We start from the raw sequence: 17,316 nt of genomic DNA, 5'->3' as shown, positions 1-17,316 counted from the left end.
TCTCTAAGCGTCATTATTGAGGGTACAACACACACTAAATTGCCTGTTAATTGGAAAATAAGAATTGGGCACTTTAAATGAAAAAAAAAAACTTCATTCATGACCTTTCAAAGCATGATAAATGCAAATGTTACTTTTTTTTCACACTGGGCATTTTGTGTTGGTTAACCGCAGAATATTCCTGAGGGTAAAGGAAGGGAGACTTGCATCTAGAGAGCGTATTTTGCAACCTGAGAACATTCCAGAAGTGCCTTAGAGCCAGGAGGTTCTTTGCCGTGTATGTGGGAAGAGCAGCCGGCAATTTACACACACGAAGCTTCTACAAACCGCCATGAAGTAATGACCACCCGGCCTGTTTTAGTGCTGTTGTTTGTGGCATACACAATGGGCAAGAAATCGGCGTGACGTTCCCCTGCTCTTCTTCGAGATAGGTGGTAAGCAGGATTCTCCCGAATCCCCGCGATGGCCCGATGCCAGCGTAAAAAACGCGCGAACCACTCTGGCGTTAGGCTGACCGGAAGTTGCTGTATTCTCCGCACTTCCAGGGGCTAGGCCGGAGCCAGAGGGGTGGGCGCTGTGCCAGCCAGCGCCGAAGGGCGTTAGCGCATGCACAGGGGGTGTCTTCTCCGCGCCGGCCATGGCTGAACCCTACAGGGGCCGGCGCGGAAGGAAGGAGTGCCTCTACGGCACGTGCCCACCAGCAGATCGCGGGCCAGGCCACTGTGGGGGCCCCCCCAGGTCCGGATCACCCCGCGCCCCCCCTAGGACCGCACCAGCCGGCCTACCAGCCAGGTCCCGCCGTGTGGGACCATGTCCAATTCACGCCGGCGGGACTGGCCAGAAACGGACGGCCGCTCGGCCCATTGGGGCCCGGAGAATTGCCGGGGGGCCGATGCCAACGGCACCCGACCGTCGTGGCGTGATCCCTGACCCCGCCTGAAAACCGGTGCCGGAGAATACGGCAGTCGGTATCGGAATGGCGGGGCGGGATTCGCGCCGCCCATCTCGGGGATTCTCCGACCTGATGAGGGGTCGGAGAATTCCGCCCAAGTCTTTCCCATCTACCTGAGGGAGGTTTTGCTGGCGGTACATATTTATTTGCTCGATATGGCGAACAAAGCGAATCTAGAAAAGAACAAACAAACAAAGAAATGTACAGCACAGGAACAGGCCCTTCGGCCCTCCAAGCCCGTGCTGACCATGCTGCCCGTCTAAACTACAATCTTCTACACTTCCTGGGTCCGTATCCCTCTATTCCCATCCTATTCATGTATTTGTCAAGATGCCCCTTAAATGTCACTATCGTCCCTGCTTCCACCACCACCTCCGACAGCGAGTTCCAGGCACCCACTACCCTCTGTGTAAAAAACTTGCCTCGTACATCTACTCTAAACCTTGCCCCTCTCACCTTAAACCTATGCCCCCTAGTAATTGACCCCTCTACCCTGGGAAAAGCCTCTGACTATCCACTCTGTCTATTCCCCTCATAATTTTGTATACCTCTATCAGGTCGCCCCTCAACCTCCGTCGTTCCAGTGAGAACAAACCGAGTTTATTCAACCGCTCCTCATAGCTAATGCCCTCCATACCAGGCAACATTCTGGTAAATCTCTTCTGCACCCTCTCTAAAGCCTCCACATCCTTCTGGTAGTGTGGCGACCAGAATTGAACACTATACTCCAAGTGTGGCCTAACTAAGGTTCCATACAGCTGCAACATGACTTGCCAATTCTTATACTCAATGCCCCAGCCAATGAAGGCAAGCATGCCGTATGCCTTCTTGACTACCTTCTCCACCTGTGTTGCCCCTTTCAGTGACTTGTGGACCTGTACTCCTAGATCTCTCTGACTTTCAATACTCTTGAGGGTTCTACCATTCACTGTATATTCCCTACCTGCATTAGACCTTCCAAAATGCATTACCTCACATTTGTCCGGATTTAACTCCATCTGTCATCTCTCCGCCCACGTCTCCAAACAATCTAAATCCTGCTGTATCCTCTGACAGTCCTCATCGCTATCCGCAATTCCACTAACCTTTGTGTCATCTGCAAACTTACTAATCAGACCAGTTACATTTTCCTCCAAATCATTTATATATACTACAAACAGCAAAGGTCCCAGCACTGATCCCTGCGGAACACCACTGGTCACAGCCCTCCAATTAGAAAAGCATCCTTCCATTGCTACTCTCTGCCTTCTATGACCTAGCCAGTTCTGTATCCACCTTGCCAGCCCACCCCTGATCCCGTGTGACTTCACCTTTTGTACTAGTCTACCATGAGGGACCTTGTCAAAGGCCTTACTGAAGTCCATATAGACAACATCCACTGCCCTACCTGCATCAATCATCTTTGTGACCTCTTCGAAAAACTCTATCAAGTTAGTGAGACACGACTTTCCCTTCACACAACCATGCTGCCTCTCACTAATACGTCCATTTGCTTCCAAATGGGAGTAGACCCTGTCTCGAAGAATTCTCTCCAGTAATTTCCCTACCACTGAAGTAAGGCTCACCGGCCTGTAGTTCCCTGGATTATCCTTGCTACCCTTCTTAAACAGAGGAACAACATTGGCTATTCTCCAGTCCTCCGGGACATCACCTGAAGACAGTGAGGATCCATAGATTTCTGTCAAGGCCTCAGCAATTTCCTCTCCAGCCTCCTTCAGTATTCTGGGGTAGATCCCATCAGGCCCTAGGGACTTATCTAACTTAATATTTTTTAAGACGCCCAACACCTCGTCTTTTTGGATCTCAATGTGACCCAGGCTATCTACACCCCCTTCTCCAGACTCAACATCTACCAATTCCTTCTCTTTGGTGAATACTGATGCAAAGTATTCATTTAGTACCTCGCCCATTTCCTCTGGCTCCACACATAATTTCCCTTGCCTATCCTTCAGTGGGCCAACCCTTTCCCTGGCTACCCTCTTGGTTTTTATGTATGTGTAAAAAGCCTTGGGATTTTCCTTAACCCTATTTGCCAATGACTTTTCGTGACCCCTTCTAGACCTCCTGACTCCTTGCTACTTTCCTTATATTCCACACAGGCTTCGTCTGTTCCCAGCCTTTTAGCCCTGACAAATGCCTCCTTTTTCTTTTTGACGAGGCCTACAATATCTCTCGTCATCCAAGGTTCCCGAAAATTGCCGTATTTATCCTTCTTCCTCACAGGAACATGCCGGTCCAGAATTCCTTTCAACTGACACTTGAAAGCCTCCCACATGTCAGATGTTGATTTGCAAACATCCACCCCCAATCTAGGTTCTTCAGGAAAGGAACAAAGATTCTGCTGACATCTCTCGCACGCTGGTGCATGTTTCTCCTGACTATGGTTAGAAACGACAAGACCAGTTTATTGAACGATAAATGGATAGTACCAATAAACAATGGATTTGCTCTAACTACACACTGGCTTATCCCTCAACTATCATCCCTAAACCTATTCATTATCACATTTGTTGTTTATGGGTTCATTCTGTGTGTAAATTAGCTGCTGTGTTTCCTGCAGTAACCACACTGCAAAAGTGCCTCATTAGTGGTGGACACCCTTCGGCATTTCCTGCCCTTGTGAAAGTCAAACCTCTTTGTCTTAATTTGTGGCTCCAAGGCATCTAAAACGGCAGAGACGGTCACCCACCTCCTTGTGGAATGTGCCTTTCCAAAGAAGGTCTGGAGAGAGATGCAGTGGTATTTGTCAAGGTTCATCCCGAGCAGATCTGTGACACAGGACTCTGTGCTCTATGGACTGTTTCCAGGGACACACACCGAGACAAACATCAACTGCTGCTGGAAGGTCATCAACTCGGTGAAAGACGCTCTTTGATCTGCCCGGAACTTGCTAATCTTCCAGTGCAAAGAACTGTCCTCGACCGAGTGTTGCAGACTGGCACATTCCAAGGTCCAGGACTACGTGCTGAGGGACGCACTCAAGCTTGGGGCAGCTGCCGCCAAGGCGCAATGGGGAAAGACCACGGTGTAAGGTTTTTCCAGCAAATGTACACCGAGGGGCGGTAACAGTGTAAACCCCCCTCGGTCTGGGTCATTAACACTCCAATGTATAAAAGAAACATGACAATGTAAATATTTAAGAAGGAATTGTAATGTAAAGAGTGATATGTGAATAATAATATCAAAATTGAATGGAAGAAAGTCAAGGCAATGTGTAACTCTGCCGGAAATGTACAGTCAAGACAATTTGACATGTTTCTGTAATGCTTATGATAAATTTTATGAATAAAGTATATTTTTTGAAAAAAATTTTTTTAAATCTAAACGGCAGAGTGGGAGCATTGCTCCCACCAGCCCAGTTTCTGTCTTACCTTGGCTATACTCTCCTCCCAGTTTTTGGTGCACGCCCCAGCAGCTCCGAACCATATCCCCAGCACTTTCAGGTAATCTGACCTGACAGTGAAGGGGACAAAGGACCGGTCGGCCCAGTTCCCAAAGAACATGGCCTCACTCTTGCCACGGTTTACCTTGGCTCCCGAGGCCAGTTATAACTGGTCGCAGGTGGTCAAGAGCCTGCGTACAGACGCAGGATCCGAGCAGAAGACGGCGACGTCGTCCATGTACAGGGAGACCTTGACTTGCATGCCTCCACTGCCTGGGATCGTCACTCCTCTTATACCCGGATCCTTCCTGATGGACTCGGCAAAAGGTTCTATGCAGCACACAAACAGGGCAGAGGAGAGAGGGCAGCCCTGCCTGACTCCAGAATTGATCTGGAACTTTTCTGATTCCCACCCATTGATTGAGACTGCGCTAAAACCCTGGTCATCAGGTGTAAGGTACTCTCGGTGTTACTGTACGTGGCGCAGGTCTGGCCCATAACCCGACCCTACGCCACAGCAGTCACCCGGGCCATCTTCAAATTTATCTGGAGATCCAAGATGGACCGAGTCCGAAGGGACACCATGTACAAACCTCTGGAGAAGGGAGGGAGGAACGTACCCAACGCCTCCCTCATCCTGTTGGCCACCTTTGTGTCCAGCTGCATCAAGCTGTGCGTGGACCCCCGGTATGCAAACACCAAGTGTCACTATATACTGAGGTTCTACCTGTCCCCGGTGTTACGAAGGATGGGCCTGGCCTCATTGCCGCGGAATGCTCCAAGTAGTTGGACTGTGCCGTACCACCTGTCCTTCGTGGAAAAGTTTTTGAAGAAAAACACCTTTGACCACAAGGCAATGAAGCAGTGGTCAGCACGTAATGTCCTCGAGGCCCTCAGGGAAAAGGAGACTGTGGAGGACGTTGGATGGTTCCCTGAGCAGACTGTCAGAGTCATCTGGCAGAACGCCTCATCACCAGAACTTTCAAACAAGCACCAAGACCTAGCTTGGCTGGTGGTGAGAAGGGCCCTCCCTGTCAGATTCTTCATGTACACCCGAAGGCTCAGCGCCAATGCACGCTGCCCTCGGAGTGGCTGTGGGGGAAATGAGATGGTCACCCACCTCCTTGTGGAATGTGCCTTTGCAAAGAAGGTCTGGAGAGACATGCAGTGGTACTTGTCAAGGTTCATCCCGAGCAGCTCTGTGACACAGGACTCTGTGCTCTACAGACTGTTTCCAGGGACACACACCGAGACAAACATCAACTGCTGCTGGAAGGTCATCAACTCGGTGAAAGACGCTCTTTGGTCTGCCCGAAACTTGCTGATCTTCCAGTGCAAAGAGCTGTCCTCGACCGAGTGTTGCAGACTGTCACATTCCAAGGTCCAGGACTACGTGCTGAGGGACGCACTCAAGCTTGGGGCAGCTGCCGCCAAGGCGCAATGGGGAAAGACCACGGTGTAAGGTCTTTCCAGCACATGTACACCGAGGGGCGGGTAACAGTGTAAACCCCCCTCGGTCTGGGCCACCAACACTCCAATGTATAAAACAAACATGACATTGTCAATGTTTAAGAAGGAATTGTAACGTAAAGAGTGATATGTGTATAATATTATCAAAATTGAATGGAAGAAAGTCAAGGGAATGTGTAACTCTGATGCAAATGTTCAGTCAAGACAATTCGAAATGTTCTGTAATGTTTATGATGAATTTTATTGAATAAAGTATATTTTTTTGAATAAAAAAAAAATCTAAAACGGCAGAGTTTCCGTTAGCAGCACTCGATAGGAAACTATTTTGAAACGCAGCCCCTCGTTCAATCGTTTGCTGCCGACGTACTGCCTTGGATGGTTGCATTCCGCCCCTTCATCCCCCTCTTTTAAGAACGGCTTAAGATTGTCTTTGTCCTAACGCCCCTCCCCACCTGGCTCCAGGATCATTTGTCAAATAGGCTGGAAAGAACAGCAGTTCCCTATTCTCCGTACAGAGATGGTACAAATCTTCCATTGATAGCCAGGAGAGAGGTGACTCAATATGCTGTTTGCCATCTAAGGGACCAGGCATCAGTGATTCCTTATCGAGGAAAGGGAATGTCCTGTGCTCCCCAATTACTTTGTACGGCAATCTGCTTCAGTCATCGTTTCAATGGGCTCAGTTTAGCATCATGGACCAGGCAAGTGCTGTGATTTACATACATTGTCTAATGTCAATGTGCTGGAGACGTATCGAGTGCAATTTAACGGGGACGTTTTAAGTGCTGTAGGGGATAGGACTTCCCAGGTGCTTCCCAATGGTGGGCCCGGAGAGACCGCTGCCGATATTTAACGCAACTTGGTGCTGGACGAGATCCCCTATGGGCTCCTTGCCAAAAGCTGGCTGTCCTGCCAGCTGATTCACACGGACCGCCCCTTCTACCCTCCACAGGCGAGGGGGAGCTGCACATAAACACTTCCTCCGAACACACTCCTCTCTGTTAGTGGCCATGGCACGGCATAGACCTGCTCCACTGATTGGGGCTGCTGACCTGGCCAGGCTGTTAGACGCAATGGAGGTGAGGCGGCATACCCTGGTCCCTGAGCGGGTCAGGTGACCAGCCACAGGGCCGCCAAGGCTACATGGGAAGCAGTGGCAGCGGCCGTCGATTCAGGCAGCATCACGGGGAGGACCAATACCTATCCTATGTCATGCGAAGATAAACAACCTCCTCTGAACCTGGAGGGGAAGTGAACACCAGCACCCTGGCACCGGTCTTGCCTGCCAGGGTGCAGGGGATGATGCCGACAATGTGTGGCACCAAGGCCAACACAGCTAGGGTGGGGTCATCAGTGGACGTGTCCCAGACGCAGGTGGACATTGCCGATGTTATGCAGAGCGTGCCTCCGTCAATGAGGGACGTGTCCCTGACGCAGGTGAACATTGAGGTTCTCCACAGAATTCCCCCCCCCCCCCCCCCCTTCCCGAGAACGACACGTCTGAATGTCAGTGGGTAGTACAGGGTAGCACAGCGATGTCCGTGATACCGGTGAGGCTGCCGGGTCCCTCAGGCCCTCCAGAGACTGTCCGTTACACCTGATACATGTGACACCTCTGTCACGTTCTGCATCCATTGGGCTGTCGCCTGCTTCCCCCATGGGCCCCTCCCTGGCCTGATGCGTAGCCAGGTCCTCCAAATGCGCAGCGGCCTCCTGCAGGTGGGCTGCCATTTCAGCCTCCGTTGAAGGGCCAATACTGCCTTCTCCGGTGTCTCGCTATCTGTGCTGCCACCAGGGCAGCTGCTGAGGGGCCAACATTACCATTCATATTGCTATATCTGTAAGGAATATGAGAAGGAGAGAGACCGACAATCAGTTAGGGTGTCCACCCCGGGACTCTCAAATACCCCAAGGCCGGCCCCTACGGGTCCCGCCTTCTCTTTAGTGCCATGTGCCATCCACCGAACCATTATGCTGGAGGACCCAACCCTGCACACGCGTCCTCCCGGCCAAAGCGGGAACCCCTCGACCCAGGACCTTAAACCCCAGTTAGGCGCACTCTGGGGACTGTGCTCAGCTCCCCTCCCCTGACCCACACACTCGCCCTCTAATTGCAGGGATATCCCTGTTGATGCAGTCCAGCTCTTGGGTGTTTGATTGTTGGCTTCTGCCTTTGTTGTTGACAGCCCTGAAGCTCAGGCAAAGTGTCTGAACCTCGCAGCTGATTCGAATGCAAGGCAGAAACACTTGTCTGTGACACGACACGGCGACCTACGGGTATACACTTGAGAGCTGTGAAGTGCTCTTGCACAACTTTTTAAAAAGATTTAGAGTATCCAATTCTTTTTTTTCCAATAAAGGGGCAATTTAGCGTGGCCAATCCACCTACCCCACACAACTTTTGGGTTGTGGGGGTGTGGTATTATAGGTATTACGGTACCTGATAGGCTAAAGCACCATTAGTGGAAACTGTATGATTTCTATTGGTTAGAATGTATGAAAACTCCGCCCTGCTAGGTGGGGTATAAGCACCAGTGCCGCCCCAGCAGCCTTCATTCTGTATCTGAGCTGCTGGGGGAAACATCTAGCTTAGTAAAGCCTTCAGTTGGACTACAACCTCGCTTTAGTGGTCATTGATCGTGCATCAATTTAATAAGCTAGTTTTTTTTAAGAAGAAGGGATGGAGCTCTGAATCAAGCCGGAGTGTCTGCAACTTAGCCCCCACGTAGTGAACTCAGCGGCAATCTTTAAGCACTGGCTGGCGTGCTTTAAAGGGTATCACGGGACAGCCGAAAACACACCCATGGGAGAGCAGAAACTGCACGTCCTGCACTCCAGGGTGAGCCCGGAGATTTACAGCCTCATCGAGGAAGCGGAAGACTTTGATGCAGCAATAGAGCTGCTAAAAGGACACTATATTCGCCCGGTAAACCAGGTCTACGCCTGGCACCTGCTTGCAACAAGGCGACAAACCCCTGGGGAATCGCTGGAGGAATTCTACCGCGCACTCCTGGTGTTGGGAAGAAGCTGCAGCTGCCCGCACGTTTCGGCGAGCGAACACACGGAACTCTTAGTCCGGGACGCTTTCGTGGCAGGTATGCTATCTTCACAAATCAGCCTGCGTCTGTTAGAAAAGGACACCCTGGGTCTCAGGGAGGAACGGGCCCTTGCAGGCTCCCTGGACATGGCCTCCAGGAACGCCCGCACTTACGTTCCCGACCTTGCGGCAGCCCCCTGGGCAGCGTGGAACCAATCCGCGGCCGCCCCCGAGACTTTCCCCGTTCCCCACAGGCCTGCGCTGCAAGGCGGCCTGGCAACCCTGAGGGGCCCTGCTGCTACTTTTGCGGGCAGGCCAAGCACCCCCGCCAACGCTGCCAGGCCCGCGCATCCACCTGCAAGGGATGTGGCAAAAAGGGCCATTTTGTGGGGGTATGCCAGGCCCGTGCGGTTGCCGCGGTCTCCGGCGGCGAATGCGGACCGCAACCACAAACTTCTCCAGGGTCCCCATGCGGCCAACGGTCGCCGCCATCTTCATATTCCAGGGCCACGTGCGGACCCTGGGCGCCGCCATCTTGTCCCGCGGACGCCACGTTGCGGGGAATGGGCGCTGCCATTTTGTGCACCCCCAGCCATGTGCTACCAATGGGAGCCGCCATCTTGGATGAACCCCCAGGACCCCAGCTCGTCTGACCACGCACTGCTCGAAGAGAACTCTCAACTACTGCGATTAGCCTCGGTGACCCTGGATCAGTCTCGGCCTCGAACACTCTCAACTGCTACGACGACCGTATTCATCAACGGGCACGAGACGTCCTGCCTAATCGACTCTGGGAGCACGGAGAGCTTCATACACCCTGACACGGTAAGGCGCTGTTCTCTCCTCATTCACCCCATGAATAAAAATCTCCCTGGCCTCTGGGTCACACTCAGTGGAGATAAAGGGGTTTTGTGTAGCAAACCTCACAGTCCAGGCAAGGGAGTTCAAAAATTTCCATCTCTACATCCTTCCCCACCTCTGCGCAGCTACACTCCTGGGTTTAGACTTCCAGTGTAACCTTCAAAGTCTGCCCTTCCAATTCGGCGGCCCTATACCTACTGTCTGCAGCCTCGCGACCCTTAAGGTCGACCCGCCTTCCCTGTTTGCGAACTTCACCCCGGATTGCAAACCCATCGCCACCAGGAGCAGGCGGTACAGTGCCCAGGACCGGATCTTTATTAGGTCAGAGGTCCAAAAGCTACTGAGGGAAGGGGTCATTGAAGCCAGTAACATCCCCTGGAGAGCTCAAGTAGTGGTGGTAAAGACCGGGGAGAAGCATAGGATGGTCATCGACTACAGTCAGACCATCAACAGGTTTACGCAGCTGGACGCGTACCCTCTCCCCCGCATATCCGACCTGGTAAACAGGATCGCGCATTATAAGGTCTTCTCCACGGTGGATCTCAAGTCCACCTACCACCAGCTCCCCATCCGTACTAGTGACCGCAAATACACTGCCTTCGAGGCAGATTGGTGGCTCTATCACTTCTTAAGGGTTCCCTTTGGTGTCACCAACGGGGTCTCGGTCTTCCAGCGCGAGATGGACCGAATGGTTGACTGGTACGGTTTACGGGCCACATTCCCGTATCTCAATAATGTCACCATCTACGGCCATGACCAGCAGGACCACGACACCAACCTCTGAACATTTCTCCAGACCACTAAAATCCTTAACCTTACATACAACAAGGATAAATGCGTGTTTAGCACCGACCGCCTAGCCATCCTTGGCTACGTAGTGCGAAATGGAGTTATAGGCCCCGACCCTGAAAGCCCCCTTATGGAGTTCCCCCTCCCTCACTGCTCCAAGGCCCTGAAACGTTGCCTAGGGTTTTTCAGCTACTATGCCCAGTGGGTCCCCAACTATGCAGACAAGGCCCGTCCCCTGATCCTATCAACAGCTTTTCCCCGGCCGATAGAGGCCCGCCAGGCCTTCAGCCGCATCAAAGCAGACATTGCAAAGGCCACGATGCACGCCATGGACTTCAAAGGCCCCCTCCCCTCCAACAACCGCAACACGTACTTCCTGAACGTGATTGACGAGTACTCCTGGTTCCCATTCGCCATCCCCTGCCCCGACATGACCGCAACCACCGTCATCAAGGCCCTCCATAGCATCTTTGCACTGTTCGGGTTCCCCGCTTACATACATAGTGATAGGGGGTCCTCCTTTATGAGCGACGAACTGTGCCAATTCCTGCTCAACAAGGGCATCGCCTCGAGCAGGATGACCAGTTACAACCCCCGGGGTAACGGACAGGTAGAGAGGGAGAACGGAACGGTCTGGAAGACCGTCCAACTGGCCCTACGGTCCAGGAATCTCCCAGTCTCCCGCTGGCAGGAAGTCCTCCTGGATGCCCTCCACTCCATCCGGTCACTGCTTTGTACGACCACCAATCAGACACCTCACGAACGTCTCCTTGTCTTCCCTAGGAAGTCCTCCTCTGGGACCTCGCTCCCGACCTGGCTGGCAGCACCCGGACCCATCCTGCTCCGAAAACACGTGCGGGCGCACAAGTCGGACCCATTGGTCGAGAGGGTCCATCTGCTCCATGCTAACCCCCAGTACGCCTATGTGGCGTACCCCGACAGCCGACAAGATACAGTCTCCCTACGGGACCTGGCGCACGCCGGAGCTCCACGCACACCCCAGCCACCAGTCCCACCCTCCCCTCCACCGCAGCACCTTACAGGAGGATCGATCCTTCCGCCGCCCCCCTCTAGGCCCCCCCACCCACCGACGCCCCCCGCAGGCGCTCCCTTACCAGGTCAACCGTTTTATCCACCAGCGCTGTCTAGGGGTGCCGAAGCTGCCATGGAGATCGAAGCCACGCTCCCGCAGTCACAGACGCCCGAGCCTCCACCGGAGTCACCACCGAAGCTCCGACGATCACAGAGGATGACCAGGGCCCCCAATCGACTGATTGCTTCATTTTAATTGTAAACTGTAAATATAAACCATCAATTGTACATAGCTATCAGAATTGTAAATAGTTACTAGAAACTGTACGGAGGTATTACGGTACCTCCATAACTAATTCTACCACGTTGCCATGTTATGTAGTTTCAGGCCACCACCCCTGCCGGACTCTTTTTTTAACAGGGGGTGAATGTGGTATTATAGGTATTACAGTACCTGATAGGCTAAAACACCATTGGTGGAAACATTATGCTTTCTATTGGTTAGAATGTATGATAGCTCCGTCCTGCTAGGCGGGGTATAAGAACCAGTGCCGCCCCAGCAGCCTTCATTCTGTACCTGAGCTGCTGGGGGAAACATCTAGTTTATTAAAGACTTCAGTTGGACTACAACCTCGCTTTAGTGGTCATTGATCGTGCATCAGGGGGTGAGACCAATGCAGACACAGGGGGAATGTGCAAACTCTACACGGACAGTGACCCAGGGCCGGGATTCGAATTGGGTCCTCAGCGCTGAAAGCAGCAGTACTAACCACTGCACCAACATGACGCCCTTGCTCTTGCATAACTAACCATGCCAATTCCTATTAGCAATAGTCTTCAGCTGTGCAGCTAGAGGCTGCTCACAGTCAAAGGGAGTTAACGTGACCGTCAGCATATAACCAGGCACAGGGCTCTGTCCAGTAAGTGTTCTATAGGTCAGGCAGGCAGTGGCTGCAGTTGCCCCCGATATGGGTATGGAGAATTGGGGGATGGCCTTTATGATCTGGGGTTCCAACCCCCCCCTCCCGGCCAGACCAAACCCTCCTGGAGCCCACCCACACTCCCCATTGCCCCTGGGTTGCAGGAAGATGGCTACTCACCTCCTCCGTTCCCCTCAGCAGCTGGTTCCTGTTTGTAAATAGGAGTGTTAAACGGTGACCGTTCTCTGGGGAGCCGGTTCGATCACAGGAGGTTGTTAGATCAGGCTTCCACCTCGCTAATGAAATGGAAATTGCCCGTCATTGGCCTCAATTGACTTCGCGCCACGTCTAGGTGGAATCCGGATCCCGCCAATGGGAGTGGGCCGGATAGATTGCGACCGATCCTTGACCGGCGGCTTTCCCGCTTTTGGCTTCTCCCCCGATTTAACCGCGAGCTTGGATCTGCGCTGGGCGCAACACGGCCGTTTAGTCACGCCCATGATCTGACTATTTTGTTCTGGTGAGCCTTAATGTGGTGTTTACAGTGATCATTGAGACCACAATCTAACCTGGACTAATCATCAGCTACCTGGGCCCACGGCTCTGCAATTCCCGCCCTTCTCCAGCTTTTCCTTTAAAATGCTCCTGAAGCCATACCTCTTTGAATATGTCTTCGGGCACTCTAGTCCTTGTGCCAGATTGTGTTTGGTGTTGCTAATTTGAAATGCTTTTGTTCAATTTATGACTATTTTAATGAAGGTTGCTATATCAATACAAGTTGTTGTTACGTGAGCAAATGTTTCAGCCAGATTGCACGCAGCAGGTTGAAGAAGGAGGCAGACCACCACCTTCCCGAGGGAAATTGGGGATGGGCAATGAATGCTGGCCTAGCCAGCGACGCCCACGCCCCGTGAATGAATAAAGACAAAGCAAGGCACCAAAGTAGCAAATCAGACAAACAACCGATTATTCTGCGGGGCATTGTGCTGGAGACCTATTTTGTTTCTGTGAATGGTGGTGTGGGATTTTTCTGCATTCTACTGAAGGGCAGTACCTCTGCCAATTCCCTCCGTGCTGCACTAGTCTGTGAGCGGCATGGGGGCACAGTGGTTAGCACTGCTACCTCACAGCGTCAGGGGCCTGGGTTCAATTCCGGCCTGGGGTGACTATGTGGAGTTTGCACTTTCTCCCCGTGACTGTGCAGGTTTCCTCCGGGTGCTCCGGTTTCCTCCCTCAGTCAAAAGATATACAGGTTAGGTGAATTAGCCATGCTAAGTTGCCCCTTAGTGTCCAATAAAGATGTGTAGGTTAGGTGAAGGGGTTATTGGATTAGCGTGGGGGAGTGAGTTTGGGTGGAGTCCACTTTCAGAAGGTCGGTGCAGACTCAATAGACCAAAAAGCCTCCTTCTGCACTGCAGGGTCTCTATGATAATAATATAATAATCGCTTATTGTCACAAGTAGGCTTCAATGAAGTTACTGTGAAAAGTCCCTAGTCGGCACATTCCGGCACCTGTTCAGGGAGGCCGGTACGGGAATTGAACCTGCGCTGCTGGCCTTGTTCTGCATGACAAGCTAGCTGTTTAGGTCACTGTGCTAAACCAGCCCCTAAAGCCTACTGCGCCTGGTATTCCCAGGCGGTCTCCCATCCAAGTACTAACCAGGCCTGAGTCTGATTAGCTTCCGAGATCAGACGAGATTGGGCATTTTCAGACTAGTATGGCAGTAGGTGCATGTGTTCTCTGACTTTATGGGAGACCATGCCACAATGGCTGGCCCTGCTAGGAGCAAAGAGCTCCTGAAGGCATCGCTCAAGGGTCGTGGGAGCGTAAAGCCTCTCCACCTCATCAAGGTTTCAATCCCTGGAGGGGACTATCAACTTGTCCAACAAGCTGCTTCTTCCTTTGAGTCTCTTAATGAAGAGGCAAAGCAGTGGCAGAGAAGGAAATAAAAGGTGACAGTGGGGTAGTGGACTAATAATCCAGAGGCCCAGGGTAATGCTCTGGGTACCCGGGTTCGAATTTGAATTAAAAAAGGAAGCATACATAAGATCTAGGCGACTTAAATCTGATGAAGCTTTGGAGGAATATCGAGAAAGTAGGACAAATCTCAAACGTGCAATAAAGAGGGCTAAAAGGGGTCATGAAATATCTTTGGCTAACAGGGTTAAGGAAAATCCCAAAGCCTTTTATTCGTATATAAGGAGCAAGAGGATAACTAGAGAAAGGATTGGCCCACTCAAAGACAAAAGAGGGAATTTATGTGTGGAGTCGAGAGTAAATGGGTGAGATTCTTAATGAGTACTTTGCATCGGTATTCACCAAGGAGAACGACATGAAGGATGTTGAGGTTAGGGATGGATGTTTAAGTACTCTAGGTCAAGTCGGCATAAGGAAGGGGGAAGTTTGGGGTATTCTAAAAGGCAATAAGGTGGACAAGTCCCCAGGTCTGGATGGGATCTATCCCAGGTTACTGAGGGAAGCGAGGGAAGAAATAGCTGGGGCCTTTACAGATATCTTTGCAGCACCCTGGAGCACGGGTGAGGTCCCGGAGGACTGGAGGATTGCTAATGTTATCCCTTTGTTTAAGAAGGGTAGCAGGGATAATCCAGGGAATTATAGACCTGTGAGCTTGACGTTAGTGGTAGGCAAACTGTTGGAGAAGATGCTGAGAGATAGGATCTATTCACATTTGGAAGAAAATAGACTTATCAGTGATAGGCAGCATGGTTTTGTGCAGGGAAGGTCATGTCTTACAAACCTAATAGAATTCTTTGAGGGAAGGGCTGTAGATGTCATACACATGGACTTCAGAAAGGCATTTAATAAAGTTTCCCATGGCAGGTGATGGAAAAAGTGAAGTCGTATAGGGTTCAGGGTGTACTAGCTAGATGGATAAAGAACTGGCTGGGCAATAGGAGACAGAGAGTAGTGGTGGAAGGGAGTGTCTCAAAATGGAGAAAGGTGACTAGTGGTGTTCCACAGGGATCCGTGCTCGGACCACTGTTGTTTGTGATATACATAAATGATCTGGGCGAAGGTATAGGTGGTCTGATTAGCAAGTTTGCAGATGATACTAAGATTGGTGGAGTTGCATAGCGAGGAGGACTGTCAGAGAATACAGCAAAATATAAATAGTTTGGAGAGTTGGGCAGAGAAATGGCAGATGGAGTTCAATCCAAGCAAATGTGAGGTGATGCATTTTGGAAGATCTAATTCAAGAGCGGACTGTACGGTCAATGGAATGGTCAATTTACCTGGGGAAAATTGATGTACAGAGAGATCTGGGAGTTCAGGCCCATTGTACCCTGAAGGTGGCAACGCAGGTCGATAGAGTGGTCAAGAAGGCATACAGCATGCTTGCCTTCATCGGACGGGGTATTGAGTACAAGAGTCGGCAGGTCATGTTACAGTTGTATAGGACTTTGGTTAGGCCACATTTGGAATACTGCATGCAGTTCTGGTCACCACATTACCAGAAGGATGTGGATGCTTTAGAGAGGGTGCAGAGGAGGTTCACCAGGATGTTGCCTGGTATGGAGGGTGCTAGCTATGAAGAAAGGTTGAGTAGATTAGGATTGTCTTCGTTGGAAAGATGGAGGTTGAGGAGGGACCTGATTGAGGTTATGAGAGGTATGGAGGGGGAAAGTTTAAGGGAGATGTGCGTGAAAGGTTTTTTACGCAGACGATGGTGGGTGCTTGGAACGCTTTGCCAGCGGAGGTGGTAGAGGCGGGCACAATAGCATCATTTAAGATGCATCTAGACAGATATATGAACGGGCGGGTTTCAGAGGGAAGTAGATCCTTGGAAAATAGGTGACAGGTTTGGATAAAGGATCTGGATCGGCGCAGGCTGGGAGGGCCGAAGGGCCTGTTCCTGTGCTATAATTTTCTTTGTTCTTTGTATGAAGCTCTCAGGGAAATTATACTTTTGGAGGAGTTTAAAATTTCAATTCCTGATGTAGTGAGAATTCATGTGGAAGAACAGAGGGTTAAAACTGTGAGATTAGCAGCAGAAATGGCAGATGATTATGAATTAGTTCATAAATCAAAGCTTGGTTTCCGACATCAGTTTCAGCCGGTGAGGGATAGAAACTGGGGGCATGAGAAATACTCAAGTGGTAAAGGTAACGGTGATCTGATGGGAGATAATAAGGAGAGTGTACCTCAGAATACAAAATAAATCCAGGAGGGTGGAAAAGAGATGAAAAGTTTCAAATGTTTTCACTGTAATAAACTAGGCCATGTAAAGTCACAGTGTTGGTGGTTGAAGAAAAGCACTGGGAAGGCTGATGTGGTAAAACAGGATAAGACAGTGGGATTTGTTAGAGTGGGAAAGGAAAGCCCAAGGGAAGCGAAGGAGGTGCAAACGATTCTACAGCCTGTTCAAGAAGTAATTGTTAAGAAGGTGCCAGATGTATTTCAAGAATTTACTTGTGTGGGTAAAGTTTACTCATGTGTATCAGGAGGAGCAGGTAAAGAAGTCACAATTTTAAGAGATACGGGAGCTAGTCAATCCGGAGGAGCCCCAACGGAAATCTTTTGATTGAATCCCGTGTGGGAAGGTGAAGTAAGGTCCCCCCTTACGTCGTATGGCGGGGAGCGGGGGGGGGGGGGGGGGGGGGGTAGCCCCCCAATCCGGCTGATTACGTGGAATGTGAGAGGCCTAAATGGGCCGGTTAAGAGGGCCCGAGTGTTCGCGCACTTAAAGGGACTGAAGGCAGACGTGGTCATGCATCAGGAGACACATCTGAAGGTGGCAGATCAGGTCAGGTTAAGAAAGGGATGGGTAGGACAGGTGTTCCATTCGGGGCTGGATGCGAAGAACAGAGAAGTTGCAATACTGGTGGGGAAGCGGGTGTCGTTTGAGGCCAA

The 17,316-nt window shown here is 51.2% G+C and overlaps 1 protein-coding gene and 1 non-coding gene across 2 annotated transcripts in view; one reads left to right on the top strand and one right to left on the bottom strand.

Annotated features, from left to right (window-relative positions):
• LOC140411046 (monocarboxylate transporter 10-like) overlaps positions 1-17,316 on the top strand; it is a 275,234-nt gene that overhangs the window by 121,870 nt on the left and 136,048 nt on the right. The gene's annotated exons all lie outside the window — the stretch shown is intronic.
• On the bottom strand, positions 14,055-14,173 carry LOC140415456 (5S ribosomal RNA). The gene has a single exon (XR_011944559.1). It is a non-coding gene; the product is annotated as a 5S ribosomal RNA (ribosomal RNA).

This window comes from Scyliorhinus torazame, chromosome 4 (genome assembly GCF_047496885.1).
Source record: "Scyliorhinus torazame isolate Kashiwa2021f chromosome 4, sScyTor2.1, whole genome shotgun sequence".
Lineage (NCBI taxonomy): Eukaryota > Metazoa > Chordata > Chondrichthyes > Carcharhiniformes > Scyliorhinidae > Scyliorhinus > Scyliorhinus torazame.
The sequence above is the reverse complement of the archived record's forward strand: the minus strand, read 5'-3'. Positions and strand labels throughout refer to the sequence as shown.